The 11706-nt window shown below is 43.4% G+C and overlaps 1 pseudogene; it reads left to right on the plus strand.

Annotated features, from left to right (window-relative positions):
* The first annotated feature begins 9245 nt into the window (after window positions 1-9245).
* On the plus strand, window positions 9246-11706 carry LOC141374768 (olfactory receptor 9I1-like; annotated as a pseudogene).

The raw sequence follows: 11706 nt of genomic DNA on the forward strand, positions 1-11706 counted from the left end.
GCTGGTTCGGTCAGAAGAGCATGCAACTCTTAATCTTGGGGTTATAAGTTTGAGCCAACATGGGGTTTGAAATAAATAAATGAGGCGATGAAAAAGAAATCTCCTAGCACAGGGGCACCTGGGTGGCTCAGTCAGTCAAGCATCCAACTCTTGATTTTGGCTCAGGTCACGGTCTCAGGGTCATGAGATCCAGCCCCATGTCAAGCTTTGCGCTCAACGGGGATTCTACTAGAGATTCTCTCTCTTTCTCCCTCTGCCCCTCACCCCTCCACCCTGCTCTCTCACTCTTTCTCTCTCTCTCTAAAATAAATGAATAAATCTTTTTAAAAAATGAAAGAAACAAAGAAACAAAGAAAGAAAGAAAGCTCCTAGCACAAACCCATTGTTCAATATATATTGTTCTCTTCCCTCCGCTTTCCCTCAGTTTCACCGTGGGTGTTGTCACAATTCCATGGCCATTAACAAAAATGAAACAGATCACAAACAAGTGTGATAATGAAAGACAGTGAACTGAGAAAGATGAATAACTCAATCCTTTTCACCCAAGAAATAAAACAAACATGGGTATTTAGTTGGGGTGGAGGTGCACTTATCTACAACCCACATGGTCAAGGATAACCAAAAGATGTCTTTTTATTGAATATATTGTTGTGTGCCCAAGGAACCCCTCCACCAGATCTTGATTTTATGAGAAGTTGGTCCTCCATGACCCTCCATATGGGAACAATCATTGTATTAAAATGGCCCACCACCACACCTACAGTTGATTGGTTCAGAAATGAGTACCTGACCCAGTGTAGGTTTAATAAAAATTTTTCCTTGGGCATTATGAAGTTGAACATATAAAAGAGATTCAGAATAGGAGGCCAGGCTGACCAAGGTAGAGCGGTCAAGAGACATACAAAAATGAAGCAGTTATTCAAAGGGAATCAGCAATAACAGACTAAGAAAGAACCCTGGCAGTTTCCATCCCCTGCTTCCCACTGCACTGAGGGGCAGCCACAGTAGTTTCCTTGCTTCCTTAAGACACACTGTGTTTAGTGTTCAGGATCCAACACTAAATTCCCCTTTGGGAACTAGTTCAAGCTTAGTCATGAGACTCAAAGGATACTTGTAGAATTTTAATGGAGAGGAGTTCTTCAGCATATTCTAGCGATCTGCACTCACACACACTGATTCCATCCACCCTTTAAATAAAGAAAGGACTGGGTTTCAGTACCTATATACTTCTATCATACTTTCATTATAGGAGAAACTTCCCCACCTAGAGCTCTTTGCTTAGGTAACCACTGTTCTAGCACTTGACCTTGACCTTCAGGTGATCAAACTAGAAAAAGCCCCTGACCCAGCTTTCATCGATGCATGAAGAGAGTAGAGAGCCATGAGGTGCTCTAGAGCTATACAATGATTATTAAGCAGAACAATATATAAAGTTATCTCCCTCTTGAGGGTCTAAACTGAAAAATATGGGAAAAGATGAAGTTATTTGAGAAAGGAGACTCACAAATTATAATTAGTTATGGAGAAAATGGCTGAGTCATATTAATGGGCAGGCCAGAGAGAAAATGAGCAAATGTCAGGTGCTGAGGAGGCAGCAATATAACCTGGTCCCTCATGCTGCATTAGATCTTTCAGGTCTTGAATTATGTTCCAAAATGAGTTCTAGGGCTCTCTATAGGTCCCGAAGAAATCCCTATCTCCCTTTTGAAGCATAAGAATCTTAGCCATAGACCCACATTTTACTAGATAATCTGAGTGGGTCTCTGTTACAATCTAAACGACGTGGCAACTCATTGCCCTAGCTACTAATAACAAAATAATAATGCTGGTGATAGCTAAGTCTTACAGAGCACTTATTATATGCCAGACACTATTCTAAGAACTTTTGTATGTATGTAACAACCCTATGATGCTTAACAACCCTATGATGTAAGTGCAATTACTATCCCCACTTAGAGATGAGTAAACTAGGACACAGAGAAGTTAAAATAAGTTGCCCAAGGTCACAGAAGCCACAAAAGCCATAGAAGGCCATGATTTGAGATCAGGAAATCTGGTTCCAGAAATTCTACTCTTATCTACTATCTTACATCACCTTTGAATGCCATTTTATACACAACCATCCCTTCTTTGATACAGAATCACTTAAGGGAAAATAGCCTTACTCATTAGGCTCTTTCTCCAGGAATCAGGGGAAAAAAAAAAAATGGTTTCCCTGCTTTGCAACTGGAAGTCATGTGAAAAGAAAAACATTCAAAGGTTGATGGAGAGGTCTCCACAAGATGAAATAAAATGAAAGACCACTTTAACAAAGAGAGGCTTTTACTTTTCACAAATGCCTATGCACCTGCAGGTTCTTGGCTAAGCCACCAAACGAAAGCTGGAAGAGATTCCCTGTAAAGGACATTCCACGAAGATTCCTTCAGAATATACACTGAGCTGGGCTGAAGAGACCCTATTCTCTGTGACAGCTAGGATGCCACCAGGGCATTTAGGTCAGCATCAGCCATAAGACTTGCCCTAGACAAGGCAGCTCTGTTGACGCTTGACAGAATGAGAGCAACACTGATCTCAGATCTACCTACCAGGCAGTAAGCCCAAGTTCACTTGAGAGAATGAAAGCAACACTGATTCTCAGATCTACCAACCAGGGAGTAAGTCCAAGTTCTCTGTATTCAACTTCTCTGAATAAAAGGAATGAGGTCAGGAGAAACTCATGCCTTCTTCCCAACATCTTCTGCAGACCTACAAAAGAGAAACTGTCTGCACAAATCATTCTTCCCCCTTAATCAACCTACAGGACCTACTTCTTTACTTTATCCAGGTCTCTGTTGAAGTGTTGCCTCATTTTGGAGAAACCTTTCTTGACCACCATATCTAAAATAATAGATACCTTATTGCCAATCATTTCCCATCCCCCTACTCTTTTATTTATTCTTCAAGACATTTAACAATAGTTTGTTTTTAATCCCTGCCCCCAGGAAAATGTTCTTTGTCACCACCCCCATGCAAGCAAAGATTGTCTGCCATTTTTAGTGCATCTTCTGACTCACAGTAGGTGTTAAGTAAATATCTAATGAAAAGCATGAAGAAGATAGAAATGAATAGGACTTTCATTTCTGGCAGTATGGTGGACTAAGGTTTTTCTAACAAGAAACTTTTATATGTACTGAACAACCCTATGATGCTTTAGCAACCCTGAAAAACATGAAAAATAAATAAATAAAAAGGTGAAAAGACACTAAGAAATCAAAGGTTAAACATCTGAGGGAAAATAAGAACCCGGGTGCCTGGGCGGCTCAGTTGGTTGAGTGACTGCCTTCGGCCCAGGTCACGATCCTGGAGTCCCTGGATCGAGGCCCGCATCAGGCTCCCTGCTCGGCGGGGAGTCTGCTTCTCCCTCTGACCCTCCCCCTCTTATGTGCTCGCTCTCTCTCTCTCATTCTCTCTCTCAAATAAATAAATAAAATCTTTGTAGAAAAAAAAACCCTAAGAAGTAAGCAGAATATTGAAACTGTGTCATCAAGAGCATATATATAAGGATATATTAGTTATGTATTGCTGTTAATTGGTAGCTTAGGGGCCCCTGGCTGGCTCAGTTGGTAGATCATGCAATTCTTGATCTCAGGGTTGTGAGTTCAAACCCTACATTGGGTGTGGAGCCTACTTAATGTGGGGCTTGAACTCACAACCCTGAGTGAAAAACTGGCAGCTTGAAGCAGCAAACATTTACTATCGTACAGTTTCTGTGGGTCAGGAATCCAGGCACAGGTTAGTTGGGTTAGTTAGTCTCTGGCTCAGGGTCTCTCACAAAACTTATTAAGATGTTGCCCAGGGCTCTAGTCATGTTGACAAGACTTGAGTCCTTCCCCACTGTTGGCCAAATACGCCCATTCCTTGCTACATGATCCTCTCCATAGGGAAACTCACAACATGACTCTCATCAGAGCAGGTGCTAAAGACAGACGCTGTAGTCCTTTTGAAATCTAATCTCAGAAGTAACATCCCATCACATTGTATTTACTGAAGGTAGTCACTAAATCCAAGCCATACTCAAGAGAGAGGAATTACTCAAAGACATGAATACCAGAAGGCAGAATCATCCCGGGCCATCTTAGGAGCTGCCTCTGCAGTCTGCCTTCTGACCCCAAACAACTGTTACTCAGCTAGGACTGGATATACAGCCAGACTACTTTCCCCAGCCTCCTTTGCAGCTAAGTATGGACATAGAGCTGAGTTTTTAGCCAGCAGAATGCTTGACTAAATGTTGTGGACCATTTCCAAGCCATGCTCCTTCCCATTCTGCTGGCTTGAGGCAACTGAACCCAGTGACCTTGGAAGCCACAGGTTGAAGGTCACAGAGGCTCAATAGAAATCACTACTTGGAGGACTGGTAATGGCTCCTCTCTGTCACTAGCTGTGGGGCACTGACTCATCTCATCCTGGTCTTCTTAAATCTCGTCCACATCTTTTTAAATAGTGGTTTTACTAAACCCTCCTCAAATTACCCAAATCAAATGTAGCATCTGTTACCTGTAAGGACCCTGACTGATGCAGTCCTACACCTCTCTCCAAATAAATTCAAAGTAGAATCAAGAACTAAATATGAAAGGCAAATTAACAAACATTTTATAAAATAACAGAGGAGAATATTCTCATGACCTCATTATATGGAAGAATTTCTTATATACAAAACAAAAGGCATTAATAATACATTTAAATATTCCTAAATGTGTCAGTATTCATTAAAGAGGTTCTGTTGATCAAAAACATGATTAAGAAGATGAAAATTGGGGTGCTTGGGTGGCTCAGATGGTTAAGCATCTGCCTTTGGTTCGGGTCATGGCCCCAGGGTCCTGGGATGGAGCCCCACATCCAGCTCCCTGTTCCGTGAGGAGCCTGCTTCTCCCTCTCCCTCTGCTGCTCCCCCTGCTTGTGCTTTCTTTCTCTCTGTCAAGTAAAAAAATAGAAGAAGAAGATGGAAATTGGGGTGCCTGGCTGGCTCAGTCAGTAGAGCATGCAGCTCTTGATCTCAGGGTTGTGAGTTCAAGCCCCCCCATTGGACATGGAGCCTACTCTAAAAATATAAATAAATAAAAAGAGAGAGAAACTTCAGCTTATATTTAAAAAGAAGATGAAAAATCAAGACACAAAATGGGAGAAAATATTTTTAAGGTACACAATCACAACTACTATCTTGTGTGTGTATGGGTATACATAAAAGTGATTAAGAGGGGAAGGGTTAAAAGAAAAAGAAAAGTGATTGAGAAAAGATAGCACAAACATTCAAGCAGTGTTTGAGCCAGTCACAAGGAGACTGTTCAAATAACCAATATACCTATGAAGAAATGCTTATTCTCATTAGTAATCAGGAAAATGCAAATTAAAAACACAATATGCTCACTAGATTAGCAAAACTTTTAAAGTATGACACCACTCTATTGACAAAGAGATGAAAAGAGTAGTATATTAACTAATTTAGTAGTAGTAGTATCAAATTAGTTTAATTTTGTAAAATATTTTGGCATTAACCTTTCAAAGTCAAATATACACATAACCACTGACCCAGATATTCCAGTGACCTAGGTATACACAACGGAGAAACTCTTGCCCATGCCCATCTGGATACAGGTACAAAAATGTTCATAAAGCATTGTAATAGCATAAAACTCAAAACACTTATCTTTAGGTTTTTTTTTTTTTTTATTCTGATCCGGAGTGTGGATGTGATGGCTGGAGCCTGATAGCCATTATGGATCATAAACTAACCTTGAAGCTGGAAGCCATGCTCAGAAAGCAGCAGAGAAGAAACACAGAGAAGGCTAAGCCCCAGATGACATTTTTAATCCACCATACCAGCCATGGGCTGCCTTATCTCCAGGCTTCTTTTATGTAGGATAGAAATAAACATTTATCTTATTTAAAAAACAATAGTGTGCATGTCCATATACATATAATCCAAAAATAAGCTAAACTAAGCCATATTGTTAGCAATACAAGGATGGATGAAACTACCCCCCCCCTTCTCCTTAGCAACAACAAAATGGGATTCGAGGCACCCTGCTCTGACTTGTTCCAGATTTTCCACCAGTAAGGTGGTCTTCCTTTGTTTCTAAGTTACATACACTATAGGACTGCTCGCTACCCCACAGAATATTCTGGAAGGCAGGTGTTTACACTAAAGAGGGCTTGAAGCTCAAGACCCTGCCACAATATAAAATGGAAAGGTAAGCATTGTGTGGCCTTCTGAGGGCAGAGGAACTTGATATGGGATCCAGTCAGGCTTCCCAGAAGTGGTGAGGCTTGTCCTGGGTCTAGAAGGAAGCATCCGTGGGCAAACCAGACTAACAGGGCAGCCAACCTGATGGAACGTGCCACAGTTCCTAGTCCCAGTTCCTCCTCCCCACCATAGCCACCCTCACCCATCACTTCTCAGCAGCGCACACGACCTCCATGCGACAGCTCAGACGCTCTGGGAGCTCAGGAGCCCGGGAGAGGCACGTGGCCCTTCTGGACCTGTTTCTTCATCTGTGATGTGTCAACATAAGTCTGGATTCTCTCTCAGTTGTTGTTGTTGTTTTTTTTTCCAGCCCTGGAAGAAATGGCATGAAGGTGACAATATTCATTCCCTGAGGAACATGGGAAATGACATCATTCAGGGTCTTCCACTTATCCTCCTGGGCTTTTTAATCCCCAGACTCACTGTTTTCTTCCCCAGATGGAGAGAGAGGGGCTATAATACCCCCGAGTCGGCTCTGACAGAAGGAGGCTACCTTCTCCCAGAAGCCCTCGCCTCTCATTTTGTGACTGGCAGACAAATGCAGGCTCACAGAGCCCCCACAGCCCCCACTGTAAGGTAAATCATCATAGTGAATCATGGAGAAAGAGTCTGTCTTCCATTTTTCATTATCACCTTCGCACACAAGCACCATCCTAGGTGAATTCTATAAATAGATGTTAAAACCACCAAAGGATTCAATTGGATCAGAAAACTCATTGATTTGGAAACAAGATGATCTTAATTGGGTTCTTTGAGCAAGAAGGCAAAACAGTTAGCCACCTGGAGGACCTGTAGGTTGCAAGCTCTTAATTCCATCCAGCAACGCTGGGTAAACTGGACACACGGTCTGGCTCTGCTGCCCACTGGAAGCATATTTGAAGGGGGTTTCAGCATATGTGTACAGCCAGCCTAAAGACGATAAGATCATTGCATTTTCTATCATTTTCAGATTGCCACAGCAGCCATCTCCTTGGATCTGCCAAGAAAACAGAAAATATCAACAGTGCTTCACAGAAGTCTTTCATAAGAACAAAAGGAACAGCTCTTCTCCTATGCGGTAATGTGAATCTTGTAACTACGCAGGGAGATCAAATATATTCCCAAGACTATTAAATGTGTTTTCCAAATTTTTGAACAGTGCGACCTTGTGGACAAGCTACCTTCCCAAAGCTTCAACTCTGTCTTCTATAAAGCAGGCATAGGAATATATATACCTTGCCAATGACTGCAGTAATCAGTAACACATATGTTGAGTGCAGGGAATAAGAGTTGGTGCTCAGATATTATTACTCTCCAGACAGCCATACTGTTGAGTAACCAAGTATTCAGAGCAAGAACCAAGGATGGGCCTGGACCCCTCTGAGGAGGTTGTCTCAACTGATGAGGTCAGAAAGAAAGATACTTGTAATGGGCAGCTTTCGAGAAGAGAATGTGGAAATGGATGGCACGGGAGGGAAGTGCAGTGAGGGAGATGATGAGTGGGGGGCCCTGAACCTGGCCTCTGAATGTCCCAGCAACCCTCCCATCCCTGTGGCCTATCTGGGCTTGTCACTTCTGACTTGTTCTTTAATGACTCCGCGGCCTTTCCTGAGGCTCCAAATAGGATTTTAGTGTCGAGCCCCCACCAGGACAAATTGGGGAGGGAATGTTCCCTGACACACTGGGTAAAAGTTGCTTCTTCTCTGGGCTTCAATTTTTCCCTCTGCCAAATGAAGAGAACATAGTAGACCAGGTGTATTCAAATCTCTTTTTAACATCAGAATCCCCTTTCCAAACAAAATGAAATGAAGCACCCGGTTGTTGACAAGAGTTCAAGGAATTGCTGCTTCATTTGAAGCTGGCTGAGTTGGCAGCTCTGGGAAAGCTGGAGCCTCTAGGGAGCTGAGCTGGAAAATTACAGAACCACATCACCCAGGTCCTTTCCAACTCCAGGTTCCGTGGGTCTGTGAGGTCTGGGGTCTCTGCTGAGGGTCGTGGGTGCTTTCAACAAGTGTGGAGGGGAGGGACGCCTGGGTGGCTCAGTCAGTTAAACATCTGCCTTCCATTCAGGTCATGATCCCAGAGTCCTGGGATCAAGCCCCACATCGGGCTCCTTGCTCAGCAGGGAGCCTCCTTCTCCCCCTCCCTCTCCCTCTGCTGCTCCCCCTGCTGGGGTGTGTGTGTGTGTGTGTGTGTGTGTGTGTGTGTGTGTGTGTGTGTGTCAAATAAATAATTTCAATCTCAGTTTCAATACCAGTGTTGTGGAGCATGTCCAAGGGCTGGACTGAAAGATTATGACCATTCTGGGGAAAAAAGGTGCTGTGATTGGCCAATCATGACAGCCCAAATCCTACTAAGCAGTGGGATATTGCTATAAGTCTGTAAATCATATGATTAAACATGATAGAAATCTGAATTCATTGGTTATTTAGTTCAAATTATTGAAGCATTCATTTTTTGAAGGATTCAGAGTAATATATTAACAGCCTCAAAGAAACTCATATTTGTAATCTTATGATTCAGAGATAGGCACAGCAAGAAAAGAGTCCTCAGAAAACGTCTCTTAAGCAAGGTGCAGCTAAAGCATGGAGTCCTTATCTCTAAATTTACATGTCTGTGGAAAGGAGGAAAAAGAAAAACTTTCGGGGTGCCTGGGTGGCTCAGTCGTTAAGTGTCTGCCTTCGGCTCAGGTCATGATCTCAGGGTCCTGGGATCGAGCCCCTCATCGGGCTCCCTGCTCAGCAGGAAGCCTGCTTCTCCCTCACCCACTCCCCCTGTTTGTGTTCCTTCTCTGGCTGTGTCTCTCTCTGTCAAATAAATAAATAAAATCTTAAAAAAAAAAACTTTCTTGGCTAAATAAAGGATGGAGAATACTGCCATGAAAGAAGGAGTTACTGAGTCATAGAACAAAATTATAGATTTGGGTACAATTTTAGGATGTTTGTACTAAAAAGTTCCAAACTGAGTAAGGACAGGTCTCGAAGAGATGTCAGATACCAGCCCCATTCACAGCCCAGCGGAAGGTATGAAAGCTGTTTTATCCCTTTGGATATAGCAGACAGTTAATATGTGGGCTGGCTACATGCTTTCAACTTTTTAACTTTTGGACTGTCACCTCCCCCCCCCAAAAAAAGGCAGCTGGATAAATAAAAAATTCTCTCTGCAAAGTATTTGAACTAGGGAATCCTGAAATAACTTTTCAGTTCCTCATGGTACTAACAGTGATGGCCCTCTAAGGAGTGATAAGCCATGACTATGTACAAGTCAGAGTTAAAGGAAACAGGGAAGATAAAAATGATAGGAAACTCATTTGAGAAAGGGACAGAAAGAAGCAGATGCTTGGAGCACAGGAAAAAAAAATCACAGTAATAAGAGGGTTCTGGAAGAAAGCTGCTTAAACTCCTGTTCTTAATGTCCGGAGAATTCGCTTCAGTTCAGTAATCTAGGACTTCCTTCCATCTTCAGTCTCCACTAGACCCGGGTGAGAGAGCACAGGTCATAAAAGATGGAAGCAATGGGAGGAACTGGGGTAGTCCAGGCTTAGACTACCGCCAAGCAATAGAGGGGATATGTATCAACTTCCACACCTTCCTGAAGGTGTTAATGGTTATTCCAGGATTATTGAGAGGAACCACTAAGTTAATGTGAAAAGGAAATGTCTGACACAGAATAAGGGCTCCATAAATCTAATCGTTTCCACAGAATCACTTTCTTTCTCGGATCCTAGGGAAAGAAATCCAAGACAGACGATGACCTGATTTGTAGGAGAGCAGAAGTGGGTGATGAGAGCACTCACAAGGAATTACAGAAGTAAGTGGAAATGTTTGACTTGGAGATGAGGTTAGATAAACGTGATCGTTAACACTGTCTTGAGAGAGAGGGATTTTATTCAACATAGTATCAATGTGTAGACTATACCAACATGTAGAAGATGCAGAAAAAGTAATGTGGCTTTCCCAACAGGGAGACTTTTCCAAAGATAGAGTGTCCCCAAAAGTCCCCATCACAGAAAGCGGTAGCACAAGGTCCTGCATCTGACAATTTTGGAGGCACCACTCACACCACAGGCTAATGAGCTACCCCTCAAGGAGGTGTACAGAGCACAGCTCAAGAGGCCATCTGATGTGGCCCTGGTGTACACTGGACTACACAATTTGTTGGGGATATTCTAGAATAGAGAGATGCTACAATGGTCCTTTCCAGTCTTGACAGTCTAAGGTTCTCTGGTCTTAAAGACAACAAGCAAGCAAATTTGAAGAAATACTGACCCACGGTCCGATTTCAGGAGAGGCACAAAGATAGGTAAAAGCCCTTCATAGTAACTGCTAGTTGTGGATTCTCAAGATGGTAAAGATTTCCTTCTCTCTCTGAGCAGAGACTATCTGAGGTACTCACCTAACATCTGACACTGAAGAAAGCAAAGTCCTTCAGTCCTGGAATCTCCAATTCCATTCCTCTTCCAACCACCTAGCTACATTGAGTCTGTGGCCAAAAAGAAATCTCACTGCTGTGATGGAGTTCATTCTTGTGGGCTTCACAGATCACCCCTGAACTGGCAGTTCCCCTAACCCTGCTGCTTCTCGTTTTCGATATTGTCACCCTTCTGGGGAATGTGGGGACGATCATTCTGATCCAAGTGGATCTCTGACTCCACACCCCCACGTACTTCTTCCCGAGCCATCTCTCCCTGCTGGATGCCTGCTACTCCTCAGTCATCACCCCTCAGATCCTGGCCACACTGGCCACAGGCAAGATGGTCATCTCCTTTGGCCAATGTGCTACCCAGTTCTTTTTCTTCACCATCTGTGCAGGCACGGAGTGTTTCCTGCTGGCAATGATGGCCTATGACCACTTTGTTGCCATTAGCCACCCATTGCGTTATAACCTGGCCATGACTCCAGGCACCTGCAGGGGACTGTTGGCTGCAGCCTATGTCTGGGATGTCAGGGGCCATCCTGCGTACCACGTGCACCTTCACCCTCTCCTCATGTGACCACAATCAGATCAACTTCTTCTTCTGTGACTTCCCGCCCCTGCTGAAGCTTGCCTGCAACAGCATGACACAAAGTGCGATTGTCATCCTCTTTTTTGCCAAGTTCATGTTCCTGGCCAATGTCATGATCATCGTGGTCTCCTATACGCTCATAATCAGAGCCATCCTGAGGGTGAATTTTGCTGGTGGGCAAGCCAAGACTTTCTCCACCTGTACCTCCTACCTTACCACCGTTGTCCTCTTCTTCCGGACATTTGCCTTCATGTACCAGGGAAGTAACTCAGACCGGTCCCCAGAGGAAGAGAAGATTGTGCCTGTCTTTTCTACCGTGGTCATCCCCATGCTGAATCCCTTGATCTATAGTCTGAGGAACAAAGATGTAAAGGCTGCATTCAGAAAAGTCATTGGTAAAATCCAGTTCCCAAAGAATGTAGGTAAGAGTCCTTCATCTTAA

Source organism: Callorhinus ursinus, unplaced genomic scaffold, assembly GCF_003265705.2.
Source record: "Callorhinus ursinus isolate GAN/ISIS: 27379988/994484 unplaced genomic scaffold, GSC_fseal_2.0 scaffold21, whole genome shotgun sequence".
Lineage (NCBI taxonomy): Eukaryota > Metazoa > Chordata > Mammalia > Carnivora > Otariidae > Callorhinus > Callorhinus ursinus.